The sequence below is a fragment of the Ornithodoros turicata genome, chromosome 1 (assembly GCF_037126465.1).
Source record: "Ornithodoros turicata isolate Travis chromosome 1, ASM3712646v1, whole genome shotgun sequence".
Lineage (NCBI taxonomy): Eukaryota > Metazoa > Arthropoda > Arachnida > Ixodida > Argasidae > Ornithodoros > Ornithodoros turicata.
In genome coordinates, this window is record NC_088201.1 from 86,783,972 (window position 1) to 86,799,729 (window position 15,758).

Here is a 15,758-nt window from a genome sequence, read left to right on the forward strand (position 1 = left end):
CTCATCCTGGACATTTTTCACTACCCGATTTCCTGTCCAAAACAGCTACGACTGCAGCAATGTCCTTCACCCATGAATTCCTTCATGAGTTGCACGCCTCTTAGCACATCAAGGCGTTACACGTCTGAAAAATACCTGACGAAATCGGCAGAAGAAACATATGCTTTATTAGAACTTGCAGTGATTATCCTTTTTATGCAGCACATCCGCAACACCATACGAACCATACGGCTCCGTCGTTACTCCATTTTCTGAGATAGCCTCGTTCCCAATGCTAGCCGAACGGCCGAACCGCTGAAGCGTTGTTTTCCTAGTATTCATACGCGTTGTTATTTACGCCTATAACTTAATTAAATTAATAAACAATTGAGAGATACATGCTGAATACGACACAGAGTTGCATAAAGACTCGTTATTCTGGAGTGTGACCCTCTTAAACACTGATTCTCTCACGTGAAACCACGCTTAACACTGGATTGCATAGACCCAATGTGATTTATTTTGACAGCGTGAATTTCAAAGGGTTGGATTTTGAAGGGTGGATTTCTTAGCGTGGATTTCAAAAGTTTTATTATTAAGAGTGGGTAACAGGGTACACCCGGTAGCAGGAACGTTCACTCAGTGCCGTGTTCATTATTGAGTTGCCAATAATTAGCTCGAAAGGTACGTCGCCAGTTGTGATAGCATGACGGTCCCATTATTTCGAGAATGCCTCGAAGAATGCTAGGAAAAGGTTGTGATACATAGTGCTTATTGTGTGAACAAAGCTCAAAGAAACGTAAAAATGCGACTTTAGGGGTTTGATTGTTGTGGATTCACAGTCTGTTGGATTCACAGTGAAAATATCTATTAACTCATTACTGACAATTGCTGGTTAATAACGGGCGGCACATCTATTTGTATCACACCTACACAGAGGGTCTGTGATGTGAATTCGCACTCTACGGCCAAAATCACTGCAATATCCTGTTGATGGGTATTTGAAGGAAGCTCCCATCTCTGTACAGATGTTAACTGGTGTTGATGAAACCAGGCTTTAGTGTTTCACATGCTCTTTAGGTAACAACAATGGTGTTTCGCTTCAGCGCTGCTTGAGTCTTTATCGTAGCTGATTTCCATTCTGAATGCTCTAGTGCTGATGGGTCCATGCATATTCACCGCAGGTGGCGATTCAAAAATATGGAGGTACAAACGCAAGGGGCGCAATCCAAAGAATTCTGCGTGAACTGATGACGGACGAGGTGGCAACATCCTTCAGTTGGCTGGGCGGAAAACGAAAACTGAAACTATGTGACATTTTGTACAGCAACGCAGTATTCGGTGAGTTTTTCTTCCCAGAGCTCAATAACTTTCGTTGTAAAGCTTCTAGAGAGAATCAGAGTAAAAGTGCAATAAACTAAGTTGTAGTAATGTTGCTGTGAAGTACTGAGTACTCCCCATACATCATCAGGATACGAAAAAGTATGTATGAGTAACAACAATAGAATACTGTGTGTATGATGTGTAGGACCTGACCTTACTGGGTTGTATGTAGGTCTTGGCTTTCTAAGGTTATACCCTATTATGCTCAACGTTTACCCGCCCCTCCCCCCGAAGCACATGAGCACCAACCAGGTGACCCAATGTTTCCCCAAAAACTGCTGGCCCAGGTGGTTCCCAATTCCCCAGACCCAAAGAAAAACAGAGAAAGAAAACTTTTGTTGTAAACAAATAAAATGGTTTATGAAGAGTGCCAAAATAAGCTCACACCTGATTCAACCACATTGAACCCAATCTGGGTTCAGTCAGGTGCTATGCAACACCTTACACGGGGACATTTACCCCCCCCCCCCCCCCAATTTAGTCAAAAAATATAACTCCCAAAAGTCAGTCACTTAGTCCATTGGCCACTTCCAGGCGTGCAGCGCGTTTTTAATTCATTGAAACTGTTTGGCACCGAACGTCAACAATGCCTCGAGGAGACTACGGCCGTTTTCGCTGGGATTCAAACTGCACCGTGCCCAGACGAAGTCGCCACAGGGCTCAAAAGAAAGCGAGGATGGACCTGAACAGCTCTTCCGATGAGACATCCGGGGATGACCAGCAAATAGTCGGTCAAGTCGCCCACACCGGAGCGGTAAAATCCGACGACGTCGGTAGTACCGATAGTGAAGCGGACGAAGGATATCTTTACACGTATCGAAATGTCGTAGAATCGGAAGCATGCCCGACAACAACTGAAAGTGAAAGCAGCGAAGACAGCGACAGCGTACGTTTTGCAACACCTGCGCCATGTGGATTGCTCGATACTACATGTACAGACCTGGAGGGTTCACCACGGAGAGAGAACCAGTTACATGATGACATGGTAATTCACTTCTCACTGTACCTGTTCTGTTAATGCTAGCATTTTCTTCAAGAAAGGCGAGTGTTAACATACAATGTTGCAAATATGGTCATAAGAAACCATGTGTACTATGAGTTGCCAGCATGACCAGATAACAACTTGCCTGTACTCCTTGTCTCAGGTTTTATTCTGCAATACTGGCTTGTCAGCACCATTTTGCTTTTGTCGAAATCAACTGCCATACGTATTATTTCTGCCACGTATGTGGATGTATTTTCTGTGGTCGGTGTGATAGGCCAGATTGAAATGCCTCTTATAGTTTGACTGGTTGGAGTGAGTTATGCATCAGACAATTTTGCTGTTTTTGCATGTTTTTCGCTCTGTTGATTTCAGGACGAGAAACTTTATCCGGGATGCAAGATCACACGTTCAGAAAGCCTTCTATTGATAATGGGTCACAGCTTGCGGCACCACGCTACGAAAGAGGCTACTGAAAGCCTCCTTAAGATTATCGGGGCTCACCTGCCCAAGAATACAGACTTCCCTCTTTCCAAGTATCTTTTTTTCAAGGAGTTCTCTGGTGGCGGATGTGCCACAAGCTTTCATTTCTACTGCCAATCCTGTGTCGCTTACATTGGAAGCTCTTCCAGTGTCGACGCTGAATGCACCTGCCCAAACTGTGAAACAGAGCACTGCTCACAGGCCCTGATTAAGTGCGGGTCATACTTTGTAATGCTGGATATTGAGCGACAGCTGCGGCACCTACTCCAACAACCGACCTTAACCTTCAAATCTGGGCGACGTAGCATGTCACTTGACGTAAGCGACGTCACAGAGAGCAAAGCCTACAACGAACTTCCTTTGGGGGACAATGATATTTCAGTGACGTGGAATACTGATGGGGCTCCAGTATTCAATTCTTCGAAGTTCGCCATCTGGCCACTCCAGTTAGTGGTGAACGAGCTGCCACAAAAACAACGCAATGAACACATCGTTCTCGGTGGCCTGTGGTTCGGCCCATCGAAACCAGAGATGAACTGCTTTCTTCGACCATTTGTTGACGAAATGAACCGACTTTCATCTGACGGAATGACGTGGGAACACAGTAATGGTGTGGAGCACGATTCTCGTGTGTTTCCTGCAGCCTGTTGTGTGGATACAGTTGCACGCTGTCCTCTCATGAACAATGTGCAATTTAATGGCGCATTCGGGTGTGCATGGTGTGAACATGAGGGCTGTGTTGTGGACAAAGGCAGAGGGTCAGCTCGTGTGTACCCCTATCATGCCCCACCGGCAAAGTTGCGGACAGAGAAATCTTTTTCCAAGTATGCTCGAAGGGCACAGCGGGATGGTGCACCGTATCGTGGCGTGAAAGGCTCTAGTGTACTCATGTTGATGTCTTTTTTCTGTTATCCTGCATTTTTTGTAGTGGACTACATGCATGCTGTGTGTTCCGGTTTCGTAAAGTACACAGCATGCATGTGGTTCAAGCAGAAAACATTCCCATACATCATGGCCGACAGAGCGAATGATGTGGACACTCTCCTAACTGGTCTCCAACCTGTTTGGGAGATGTCAAGGCTGCCACGTTCTATTCACCAAAGAGAATACTGGAAAGCCTCCGAATGGCGAAATTGGCTCTTGTTCTTTTCACCCATCGTTCTCAAAGGGATTTTGGCAAAGAAATACTACAAAAACTGGTTAAAGTTTGTTAGACTGATGCACATGCTGTTGGGAACCTCTGTGCCTATAGATTTGTTGATCACAGTAAAGGAAAAAATGTCCTCATTTCTGATAGAGTATGAGAATTTGTATGGCCGAGAGCACATGACGTACAAGCCCACCTCCTCATGCACATTGTGGACTGTGTAAAAGAATGGGGCCCCCTGTGGAACTATTCTGCCTACCCATTTGAAAATGTCAACGGTCAGCTGCTGCGGTTAGTTAACGGTACCAGATACGTGCACATGCAGATAGTGTTTAAGTATTCACTTTTCTCGAGGCTACCTCATCTGTGGCATACGCACTCATCATCCCTATCACAAGAGGGCCCAACAGCCAAGCATATGCTTACACTGTTGAGGGGGTACAAGCTTAAAGTTCATTCATGCCGTCAAGGTTCAGGCATCGTAGTCCATGGTAAAGGAATCAATTGAGACGGCGCTACATTTTATAAGAAGGTAACTATTGCAGGGTTTACGTTCTGTGTTAACACATTGGCCAAGTCAAAGCGTTTAAACTCATATGTACAGCTATCGTGTGCAGCATTTGGTCGAATAACGGCAATATTCACAAGGTGCAGCTCCCAATGCAACGTCGCACTTTGCAGGTGTCCTACAGCGTTGTTTCTTGATGTCGTGCTCCATGCGGTGAAGTGCTCTGTTTTATGCAGTGTCGACCTGCCACAACTGGAAAACCGCTTTGTACATGTGGAGCCGATGGACAGTATCGTCTGTGTTCCTGCAATCAGTGTACGAAAGTGTTTGGCACTGCTTGTTGGTAACGAGTTATACCTGTGCACATTACAGCTTGGCAGTGTGTTTGAGTGCTCATAGTGTTAATTGTCTAGCTGCTTGCCTTTTCTGCCGTTAAAGTGAACATGCTGCACCGTGCCTGCTCATTGATCAAAGCTTCTCTCTACTGGTACCATACAAAATTTCTTGCACAAAATTCTGTTTGAATTTGACTGACAAATGGTGTAGAAGCATGAGAGCTGGTGGTTTCAAGGCTCCATTGCACGAACCTTTTGTAAATATCGTTTTACTGTAGAACAAGTTTACCTGCTGGATGTGACTTGACCTCATTGTTAAGTGTGTGTTTGATAAATACCGGAAAAGCCCAGCGATGGCTACATTAACGTACCTTCCCACCAACTTGTGTCAATAAAAAATTTCAATAAAATTTACATACTCTCCCTTTCCTTAGTAAAAAGGAGGTCGTACACCTGCACCGGTTTCTTTCATCAAGCAAGCAATCATTATTTTTCTGTCTCATGAAATCATTCCTTCCGTCACACTTACCGGCCGTGCCATATGAATGTGAAGAATTGTGTTCTGCATACGCTTCTGCACCCTGCACTAGCCTCTTTGGTCGAGCGAGCTATGCCGTACTTTTTGTATCTCGTGAAATCCTTTCTTCCATCACACTTACCAAACTCTGTGCTTGGCCGTGCCATCTGAATCTGAAGGTTGTATTTGTATATTTTTGTATATTCCTCTGCACCTTGCATCAGTTTATTTCATTAAACAAGCTATATATGTCGAACGCAATTTTTCACATTTACATGGCAGAGCCAATCAGGTATCTCGTTCTTGTTCTGTCTCCTAAAATAATTTGTTGCGTTAACGTTTTGCAATGTGCGTACTCGAAACCAAATTTTCTTGCTTGTGAAAATCTCTCTTTTGTATAATTTTATTTCTCTGTCTTTGATGAGTGCCCCCGCTGCCCTTTTACCTAGCAGGTTTTTCTTTTTTTACCGATCTTAGTGATTGCTGCAAAAAAAAAAAAAATTGACCTGTGATAACCCCAGTCAATCGAAACACTGTCAACCAGTTGCCACCAGAAAGTCAATTGACATTTATTGATGTATTCCAGCAAAATGTCAATGGAAGTAGGATGTCGATAGAGTCAGTAGAAAATCAGTCATCTGCCAATACAAAGTCAATTTTTATTTTTGTAAGGGAACTGCCTTGGCTGGAGGAGATGCTCGTGTGACGATCGCCACATCTCCAGATGAACGGTTTGTGTTATTTCGATCCTTTCGGAATACGTTGTGTCTACGTAAAGGAGTTGGGGAGGTTGTATTCAAGTACGTTTCCTGGAGACAAAGCATGTTGCATTGTAGGTATCAAAAATATCATTTGCATCGTCTAGATTTGAAAACAAACCACGGCAATTCCATTGGAGGAAGTGGTTCATAATGGCGGCAATTTCAAGAAGAAACAAAAAAGGAAGCGCAGCACTTGGTTATGCCGACTAAGTAGCACTTGCTTCATTTAGGAGGTTGGGCCCTTCGCAGGGGTGGCTTCTGTGGTTCGCTTGTCTTTACTCCTCTTCCTCTGCCTTTTTCACGTTTTTCTTTTGGGTGCATTTCAGGGAGGCTTGATGATGACTTTTGCGACATTCTTTCGTTATCATCAACCTCCATGCTTTGAGGGCCTTTCTGGGAGGGGGCTGTCACGCCTCCGTCCCAAATCGACTGCAGACCATCGGCTTTCGAAAAAGCCGTGGCTACTTCTTTTTGGCCAGTTGGACGGCTAACCTCCGTTGCAGCAGGAGACACCTGAGTGCCCCCAGCTTCTTCTTGGGGAGTGTGGTGTGGAGGCTCAATAACCTGCAAGCAGGTTTGAGTCTCCACGGATTTCCTCTGTGGTGCCACTCCCCTGCGCACCACTTCGGAGAAACTGGCTTTCTTTTGAAATTCGTACTGGGTTCTAGCAGCTCTGTAGGAAAACAGTTCGGCCTACGGACCGAACTGTCGCTGTCCGTACGTCCCAAGGCCAAAGCCCTCAGCATCCTGTTCCCCAAGGAGTCCCACAAGGAAGCATTCTCAGCCCGACACTGTTTAACGTGGTGATGGCCGCCCTACAATCAGTAATTCCTCGCAAAGTGTCGTTCTCCGTGTATGCAGATGACGTCGCCCTTTGGACAGTAGGAAAATCACGCCCGGCTCTCCAGCGCCGCCTGCAGCTCGCTTTAAACAATATCCATACGTACCTGACGCACCTCGGGATGGACCTTTCACCCGAAAAATGTGTCGAGCTCCCTTTCACGCGTAAAGCTATGGCCAATTTCCCACTTTGGCTTGGCTCAAAGAAGCTAGAACCAGTACGCTTTCACCGCTTCCTTGGCGTGGTAATCGACTCGGACTTGCGCTGGGCTCGGCACATTAAACACCTTGAAACTAAAGTGCAGCGATGGCTCCCCGCAATCCAACATCTTTCTGGCCCAGGATGGGGCTGTGATCAGCGTTCCCTGCTCGCGGTTCACGCGGCATTGGTGAGGGCAACTGTGCTTTACAGCCTTCCTATTCTGCACAGGATATCAACAACTTCATTAAATACGCTTCGGTCCCTGTTTGCTCGAAGCCTTCGTCGATGCCTCGGAGTTCCAAGAATGGCTGAAACACGACAAGTACTGGCTGAAGCTGGTGAGCTCCCGCTTGAAGTTCTCCGTGAACGGGAAACGGCTCGGCACTACCTCCGTTTGCGTGCTCACATTCCCCGCCACCCGCTACTCAGGAAAATTCGATACCGCCCTGGAAGCGACTTCTATCGAGTAGCGCAGAGGACACGCCAGACTCTCACTGGCTTCATAACTAAGGACACTATACCGCCGGAAGCCCCCTGGTCTCTCCCGGTACCGCCCACGTTTGTACGCCTCCCAAACCTTCTGCAAAGAAGAGATCAGGTCCCCCCTCAAGTCCTCCGAGCCCATTTTCATGCTCTGGTAGACGAGAAGTTTTCTACGTTTACGGCAGCATATACTGATGGCGCATCCCGAAACAACAAGTCCGCCTCAGCCTTCGTCATTCCATCCGAAGGCGTCGTGCACGGAAGACGCCTTTCACATCCAACCTCCTCCACAGCTGCGGAACTCTATGCCATCCTTTTCTTTCTACAACACATCGCTGATTTTCCACCCCGGGAATGGGCAGTCTTTACAGACTCCAAATCTGCACTTCAAGCAATTGAAACTTCCGGCATACGAGGCCCATCCGCACCCCTAGTCACCGACGTGTTAATGGCTTACCACACTATCTACGCCGCAGGCCACAGGCTAGTTCTCCAGTGGGTTCCAGCCCATTGTGGTGTCGTGGGGAACGAGCAGGCCGACAGCGCCGCAGAAGCAGCACTCTTGTCTCGGAACCGGACCCGTATTGTTCTGCTCAGAGGAGACCGCCGTTCAATTCTGCGACGTCTAGTGACACCCCTGGCTTCCCGCCAACGGACAACCGACATTCTTCCCCCCTCTATGTTGAACAGAGTTGATCCCATGCTCGCTTTCCGCATGCCACGAAACACATCTCGTCAGGATGCTGCATTAATCCACCGCATGCGCCTCGATGTGGCCTTTACAGCTCAGTGGCGTTACCGCTTGAGACAAATTGATTCTCCCACCTGTTGCCACTGTGGTGCTCTTGAGGATCTGGAGCACATTCTTCTTCATTGCCCTCACTACGAACCTTCCCGAATCACACTCTCCGAGTCTCTTCGTCAGCTGGACTCTCGCCCTTTCTCCCTACCGAAATTGCTTGGTCCCTGGCCCAATCCAGCCCAGCAACGCTCTGCGCTCAAAGCTCTTCTGACATTTCTGGACACCATCGGACTTCGATCGTTATTGTAAAGGGGCTCGTTATTTTATTCCCCCCATTCCACCAAGCACTGGGGTAGAGTATCGCCTGTTGCGATGAAACTCCCCACTCTGCAAGGCCGAAAATAAAGTTGTTGTTGTAGGAAATATTCTGTTATGTTTTGATTTTGATCACTTCTTTTTCGTCTTTGCAGCGCGGGCATGATCGTGAGTATACTGGGTGGTTACCTTGGCAGTTAGTACAATGGTATTCATTGGTGAAAGACTCTCCTGTGTGGTCTTTGCCAGCGCACTTTGGGCATGTCAGATGTCCGCGACATGCAAGTGAGCTGTGCCCAAAACGCTGGCATTTGAAACAACGCCTCGGATTTGGCACGTATCGTATAACATTACAACTCCGGCGACCAGCCTTTATGTTAGTGGGTATCGTGTGGAGTTTGAAGGACAAAATAATGTGTTTCGTCGCAATCCTTGCCGTCCCTTCTCATCATGATCCTTTTTGCGCTCACTACACCCTGGTCACTCAAACCCTCTTCAATCTCAGGTTCTGTGCATTCAAGGAGCTCGTCCTCTGAGATAACGCCCTTCGTAATATTCAGCGTATGGTGTGTTGTAACATGTACTTGTATGCCTCGAATGTTCCTCAGTGTTTGCAAAGCAGTGCTTTGCTGCCGACTTTGAACTTCAACCTGGATCTCCCCAGTGCTCAGTTTTTTCGCTTTATATGATTTGCCGATGACACTTTCCAGTTGCTTTCCCACAGCAAAAGGAGAGATTTTCGTCAGTGGTTTTTTATCTTCATTGGATTGAATAACTAGAAACTTGAGAAACCAAGGATCTGGGGTAAGATCCATAACGTTCTGCGCAAGCCTTTCGGTGCGGCACCTTATCAGGCGTCGATCAGTGTTTTTGGAGTTTTGCTTATCCATATAAAGAAAAACCAGTATTCAGCGCAGTAAGTGTGTCGCCCACCACCGAGCCCAACCAAGGGAACGTGCCCCGCACGCTAACACGTACTTCGGCACCGTACCCTAATGCAGGTTTCAAAAGAGTGAAAAGACTGCACAAGGTTGGCCCTCGCCGCCAAAGAAGGTGAAAAGGGAAGCATTAGAAGGAAGGATACAAAGGAAGAAAGCAATGACCGTGGGAGATGGCGACTAAGCTGAATAATCCTGGCCGGGCCTTCCAGGACCACCCGTCTATGGGAAGCAGGGGCCAAAGCGGTGTGTTGCTTTACCGGAGGGGCCCCGAAGGGTCCTAAGCAACATCCGGGTCCACTCAACCGCCAGGATCTCCCTTTCCCCAGACACGGGACAGCCACGCACAGCTATACGTGGGGGTCTTCCTCCTGCCGCGACCCAACCGGAGGAGGAGGCTATCGCGGCTGCTGCCGGGCGATAGGGGCGCCAAGTTCCCGACGCCGGGTGCTGTTCTGGTTTCGTGCGATATCGAATCCCAGCAACGAATGCAGAACACTTAATGGGGCACATGGAATATGCATTTGGCCAAGATGTGCATATTAAACTTCTGCGTAAAGGGGAACTACAGTTTTCCTTGAGGAGTGAAATATACCGTTACCTTGATATCAACACAAAAGGAACGGGAGTGACCCGTTGCGTCGTTCGTGATTTATCAGCGAAAGAATCAGCACTTAACGCTTTCCATCTCCGTCTTCTGAGGAAGAAGGCCGACAAAGTGGGGCTCTCATTGGTCTGCGCAAACGATTTGTCCAATCATAGCAGCAGATCGTTGAAGGAGACCAATCCAGGCTTGTACAATATACTCACAAAAAGTATTGAAGTTAATTTCCTGAGCACCGGGCAAAAAAGTGAGTGAGTATAGTAGTAAATACCCAATCTTAAAAAAAGTATTTAAGATAAAGTGCTAAATACTCTCGAAAGTAACTCGTTACTTTCAAGATACTTTGACGTCACATTTGGAATTCGCAAGCAAAAAAACACGAAGTGCGTTAAGTTGAAAATGGCATTACCAAAACGCTTTATTAAGTTCGCAAGAACAGCTCCTTTTCAAAATTACTATCCGATAACCTGACACGGATTTTTTAAAACACATTGCCCCCAATAGTGAACAGGCGGTTTACAAATGCGAAGAACACTCTACAGAAGCGGCAGAGTTTACTGTAGTTCTCATTATCGTTGCTTTACTCTCATAAAGAGTTAACATTTTACGTGCCCTTTCTCACTATGGCTTTCTGCGCAAGTGTTATGCCCTGCCTGACAGGAAATTTCAATTGTTTACTCGGTCACCCTTCAGGACAACACATCGGCTCATGCATTCTCCAAAACTCGAGGCGCTGCACGCAACCCTTTCCCAGGCTCTGCCCTTTCCCAAGAGGGACGTGAATGTCCTGAATATATCAGACGCTATAGGGTATGTACAACACAAAGCGCATTGCCGAGACAAAAGTGAATCCTTCGCTCAACCTCCGTGTCACGCACAGGGAAGTATCTTCAAAGTAACTTGGAGAATGAGTAGAAGTTACTGAAAGAAGTATTTAAGTTAAATGACTAAATAATGACATTTGAAAGTATTTGCGAGATACCAAGTTACTCGCAAAAGTATTTAAGATACCTAACTTAAATACTCTAGCCAAGTTACGGTACAAGTCTGGACCAGTCCGAGGCTTCTAAGCATTGCAGGGCCTCTTGAGAAGGAAAGAAGAGGGAAAGTGCAAACCGCCGGTTTCGTTCGTAACGACGTAACGGATGAATTCAGTTCCTTTTTTGTTGGTGTGAAAGTAACATCATCTATCAATCCACTAGACGTTTTTGCACTTCACTGCTCCTTTAATATGCCGGAGTTTTATGGTAAACTTGTTTCCATACCTTATCTGCACTCCCTTTTCGTGAAGGCACAAGGTGGAACTACCCTTTTGGCATCGGTAGCATAAAATAACAACGTTGTAATGTAGCACGAGCAGTTAGATGAAGTTCTCAGAGATAATAGAATACACTGTTGATAGCGTCACTGTGAAGCTACCGTACCTATATCGGAACCAACGGCAGTGTGCATAACTCGGAATCTTATCTGTTGATTGGAGGTGGTAGACACAGTACTTTGGAATACACGCTATCAACGGTCTATACTAACAGTCGCTATTCATTTTCTACTTACTGTAAGTAACGGATACCAGGAAAAGTACACAGTCTGGCTCCATCAGTAATTGTGCTGCTCCGAAACAATGCTCTTCAACTGCCGTCCGTCTCGAAAGGTCTTCTCATTTTAAAACAAACGTGACTAAATTGCTTGCTTCCTGTCCTGTCGTTTAATTTCCGAGTAGCACCTTCGTGTCTCTAAGGTGTTGAAGTGGGATAGTGGGCCTGCTAATGACGTTTCCATCAAACTGTACAGAACAATTGTCAGATACAACAAGTGGTGGCCTACATCCACTTCCGCTTCCTACAGTTGGTCATCCTCAGCAATTGATTTTGCACAATTGCTCTCCTCGATACAGGTTATGCTTGTTCAGGTAAACGTCGATCAACCATTGTCCGTACGACGGTAATCATTGAAATGGCAAGCGAAGCTATGTGATGAAAATAAAATAGATCAGTAGCGCCTAGATAATTGGCACGCAGTGTTGATTTCAAGAGGAGCGCAATGTCGGGATGTCTGATGCATCAGAGCTGACGAGAATGAGAGCTACGTCGCAACCAGAGATGGGCAGTACGTCGAGTACCAAGCACTAAATCACTACTTACATTTCTGAATGCTTCATTTGAAAGTGTGTACTTTGCACTGCATTAAAAGAACACTTGCTCGGTGCTCTTTCGTCATTTACTCAAGTGCCATACTGGTAATGCAATAAAATATAGGATGACGTAATACAGTTTTGTACCCTGTAGCGTGACTGGCATACGTGTTCATAAACGGGAACTACTACTTTTATATGCGACTGTTGAAATACTCACACGCGAAAATTCGCACACGCGTTATGTACTGAGCTAGGTAGGGTGACTATTTGTTTGAACCTGCACCGTGATCACAAGACTCGATTTTATTGGTCTGTCGTGCCGTTTTTCTGTTGTGGTCTAGGCTCTGGCTTTCTTAGAATGGATTCCGTCTGTTGCACTGTTCCTTTCAGTTTGCAGTTCAATGAGCACAACATTTTGCGATGCCTGATTGGTTTTTAATTAGTGCATGATGAATGAAAAAGAGAGAAACTAAAGGCACCCTTCGTTTCACCGTTTGAGAGATTAGCGATTTTTAGTATACCGTTCATAACGCCACCGTCAAGTTACCGTGCCTACCGGAACCAATGATAGTGTGCGTGACTCAGAATCTTACCAGTTGATTGGCTTCGCTATAGATGCGGTAGCGTACCGCGCTCCCGGTAGCAGTATACGCGAACCTATATACAAAGGGCATTTTGCATTGCGCTTCCCGCTCATTCATGGCTTTATGTTTTTCGTCGTTGAGACAGCCTGTGATATGTTACAAGTCTGCGTGAGTGTGATAATTTACGCTCTCGATGTGTCAACATGTTTCTTGATTTGTTTAACGCATCCTTTTTTGGTTCATATTGTAACCACCGACTGCCACCGCAGTGCTGTGCACTGGGAACACCGATAACTCGAGAAATAGTACCTTGAACTAGCAGACCTGATTGCTTGTGAACGTTTAAAAGCAAATTATTCCATTTCTGTAATTTCCTATTCATGAGTAAACAATGCTTCGTAGCAACCACATGCAAAACTGCAAATGTAAAATCCATTTTCCTGTTTTTGACGCCAACTGTGAGATATGCAATTATACCTTACCTAATGATACCTTACAACCGCTTTAAAGTACTTTCCCTTGGTACTACATTGTACACGCAATGTGGTAATTTGCACCGTATTTCAAGTAACAATAATGCTAGGTAGTTGGTACTTTAAGTTCAGTACAGTTTTGAGGTACGTTGCCCGTCAATGTTCATGGCACAGTACAGTTGTACAGCTCACATCAACCTTAATAATAACACTGGAAAAAATGTGGTCTCGTTCCCGAGCGCGATTACAACAACCCTTGGGGCCATGAGGAAATCTTAATTTAATGAAACTGTTGTGTTAGTGTAACTCAAGGATTTTGTTCACTTAACATTTCCCCAGTGCCCCCAGGGTGGCTGTTATCGGGCTCGGAAATGAGACCGAAGTGTTTCCAGTGTTATTATTAATCTTGACCGGAGATGTACAGTCGACCACACTGTGGGTCACAGGTTAGTTTAATGTAATTAAATCCCGCTACACTGGCGTAGAGTGACGTGACGTTTAACGAAGGGAAATCTGTCCGCCAGATAAATGCACTGTGAACAGCGCAAGTGCTAAATTCGTTTACAGCGACTGTACGCACTGAAAAAAAAAAGAAAAAAGAAAAAACTCTGTATGTTACACAGGAGCGACTGCTAACTCTGTTGCTGGCATATGTGCCATAAAGTAGTTATTTAAAAAATATTGGAGTGCACATTGCACTACGGGATATTAAACTGCGAAAACCCAGTCGGGAACTGTGCACTCTAAACGGATTTTGCGCAGCATATATAGTTTACGGCACATATGCCGGCAACAGAGTTACCAATCACTTGTGCAGTATAAAATTACGGATATTTTTCTTACAGCGCAATCAAAACCGCTGGGAACACAATGCCGCATGATTTCTCACTATGTTGAAAACGGCTTCGCAATTTTTCTCCAGTTATACTCAGAACATATTATGTGCACTCTAAGAAAAAAAATTTATGCACTTATGCGTAGGATGGCAGTTTCTCTTCCGCTATCGCACGTTTTCTACTCCATCCGTGTATGTGGGCACCTCCTTCTACCTTGTTTCTCTCTTCCCCTTCAGAGCAAGGGCGCACCTATCGGGCTTCAGTACAACGGTTTGTAGTGATGGGCAAAATGACTCTTTTTAGTGAATCGATTCATTTGATTCAGTTCGTTTTAGTGATTCGTTTAGTGATTCAATGACGTCACGACACCACGTGACGCAATGACGTCACCAAGTCACGGTGACCGGTGACCTCACAAAGAAAGAGTCAAGCGAAGAGAGGCGCTTCCGGCAGTCTCGCGTTGCTGTGGTTATCTCTGCTTGCTATAACATACTCACAATCGGCACGGCACTCAAAAGAAATGAAGAAACACGAAATAAAAAAGCGGACCTGCAGAGAACAGTTTAGTTTTGCATTCCCACGAGCACATTGAGCTTTCACGCCCTTGTCATATATACCAGTATTGTATCACACAGTAACCAGGAATCTGGACGATCCACCGAGGATGCCTAGTAGTTCCGAAAATCGACATATGCCTACTAGCGTTCACAGCCTGCACGACCACCCTACCTTTCAAACATATGCATGAAAATTCAGTCCACCCACCGGCACAAACGAGTCCCTGAGAGCCCGGCAGCTCACAGAAGATAGCACACGTCGATGAACATACCCCAACCTCGAACTTCAGCCTGGGACTAGCCAACACCAAGTCCTTCACAACGAGCACGGCAACGGTTGCACCCACTTTTGAACGGACGCGCCAGGGCTCCTACCTAATTAAGACCGCTCAATGAAATAGTTAACTTATTAGGTGTCGAACGGATTCATCCCCAGTGAAGGATCAGCCAAAGAACACATCAGCAAACCAATTCAAGCCCCGTCCCCACTCACACGATCAGGAGCGACCAGGCCATTCCGTGGATCACGCCAGGAAGAGCGAACGAACAGTGCCAGAACCGCCCGAAGAGAACGAATCACGTCATGAATCAGCAGCTCAGACTGAGAATTATTCCCCAGCGACCGGCGCGAAGCGAACGGATCGGAAAACTATTCAGTGAGCCCCACAAGCACAGCGCACAACCGAACCACCAAACCGACTCCCATCGCAAATGAATCGCTCAATGAATCGGTGAGCCGCACAAGCACAACCATACAAAGATTATCCCTCGAACTCGAACTGTCCGAAGCGAACGGACTGCTACATGAATCAGTGATCTAAGACGCACAGCAAACGAGTCACCTCGACTCTAGGAGAGCAGCGCAGCAGCCAGCCGTGATTCATACGACTCCAACCACTCAAACTGAATCAAAAGGCGCAGACCGATTCAGTTGATTCGTTCGTTTGATTCAGTC

The 15,758-nt window shown here is 46.1% G+C and overlaps 1 long non-coding RNA gene across 1 annotated transcript; it reads right to left on the reverse strand.

The window, feature by feature from the left end:
* Positions 1 to 4,490: 4,490 nt before the first annotated feature.
* LOC135365824 (uncharacterized) lies at positions 4,491 to 11,899 on the reverse strand. The gene is made up of 2 exons (XR_010413944.1): positions 11,774 to 11,899; positions 4,491 to 4,786 (listed from the first exon to the last, which is right to left on the reverse strand). It is a non-coding gene; the product is annotated as an uncharacterized LOC135365824 (long non-coding RNA).
* Between the last annotated feature and the right edge of the window lie 3,859 nt (positions 11,900 to 15,758).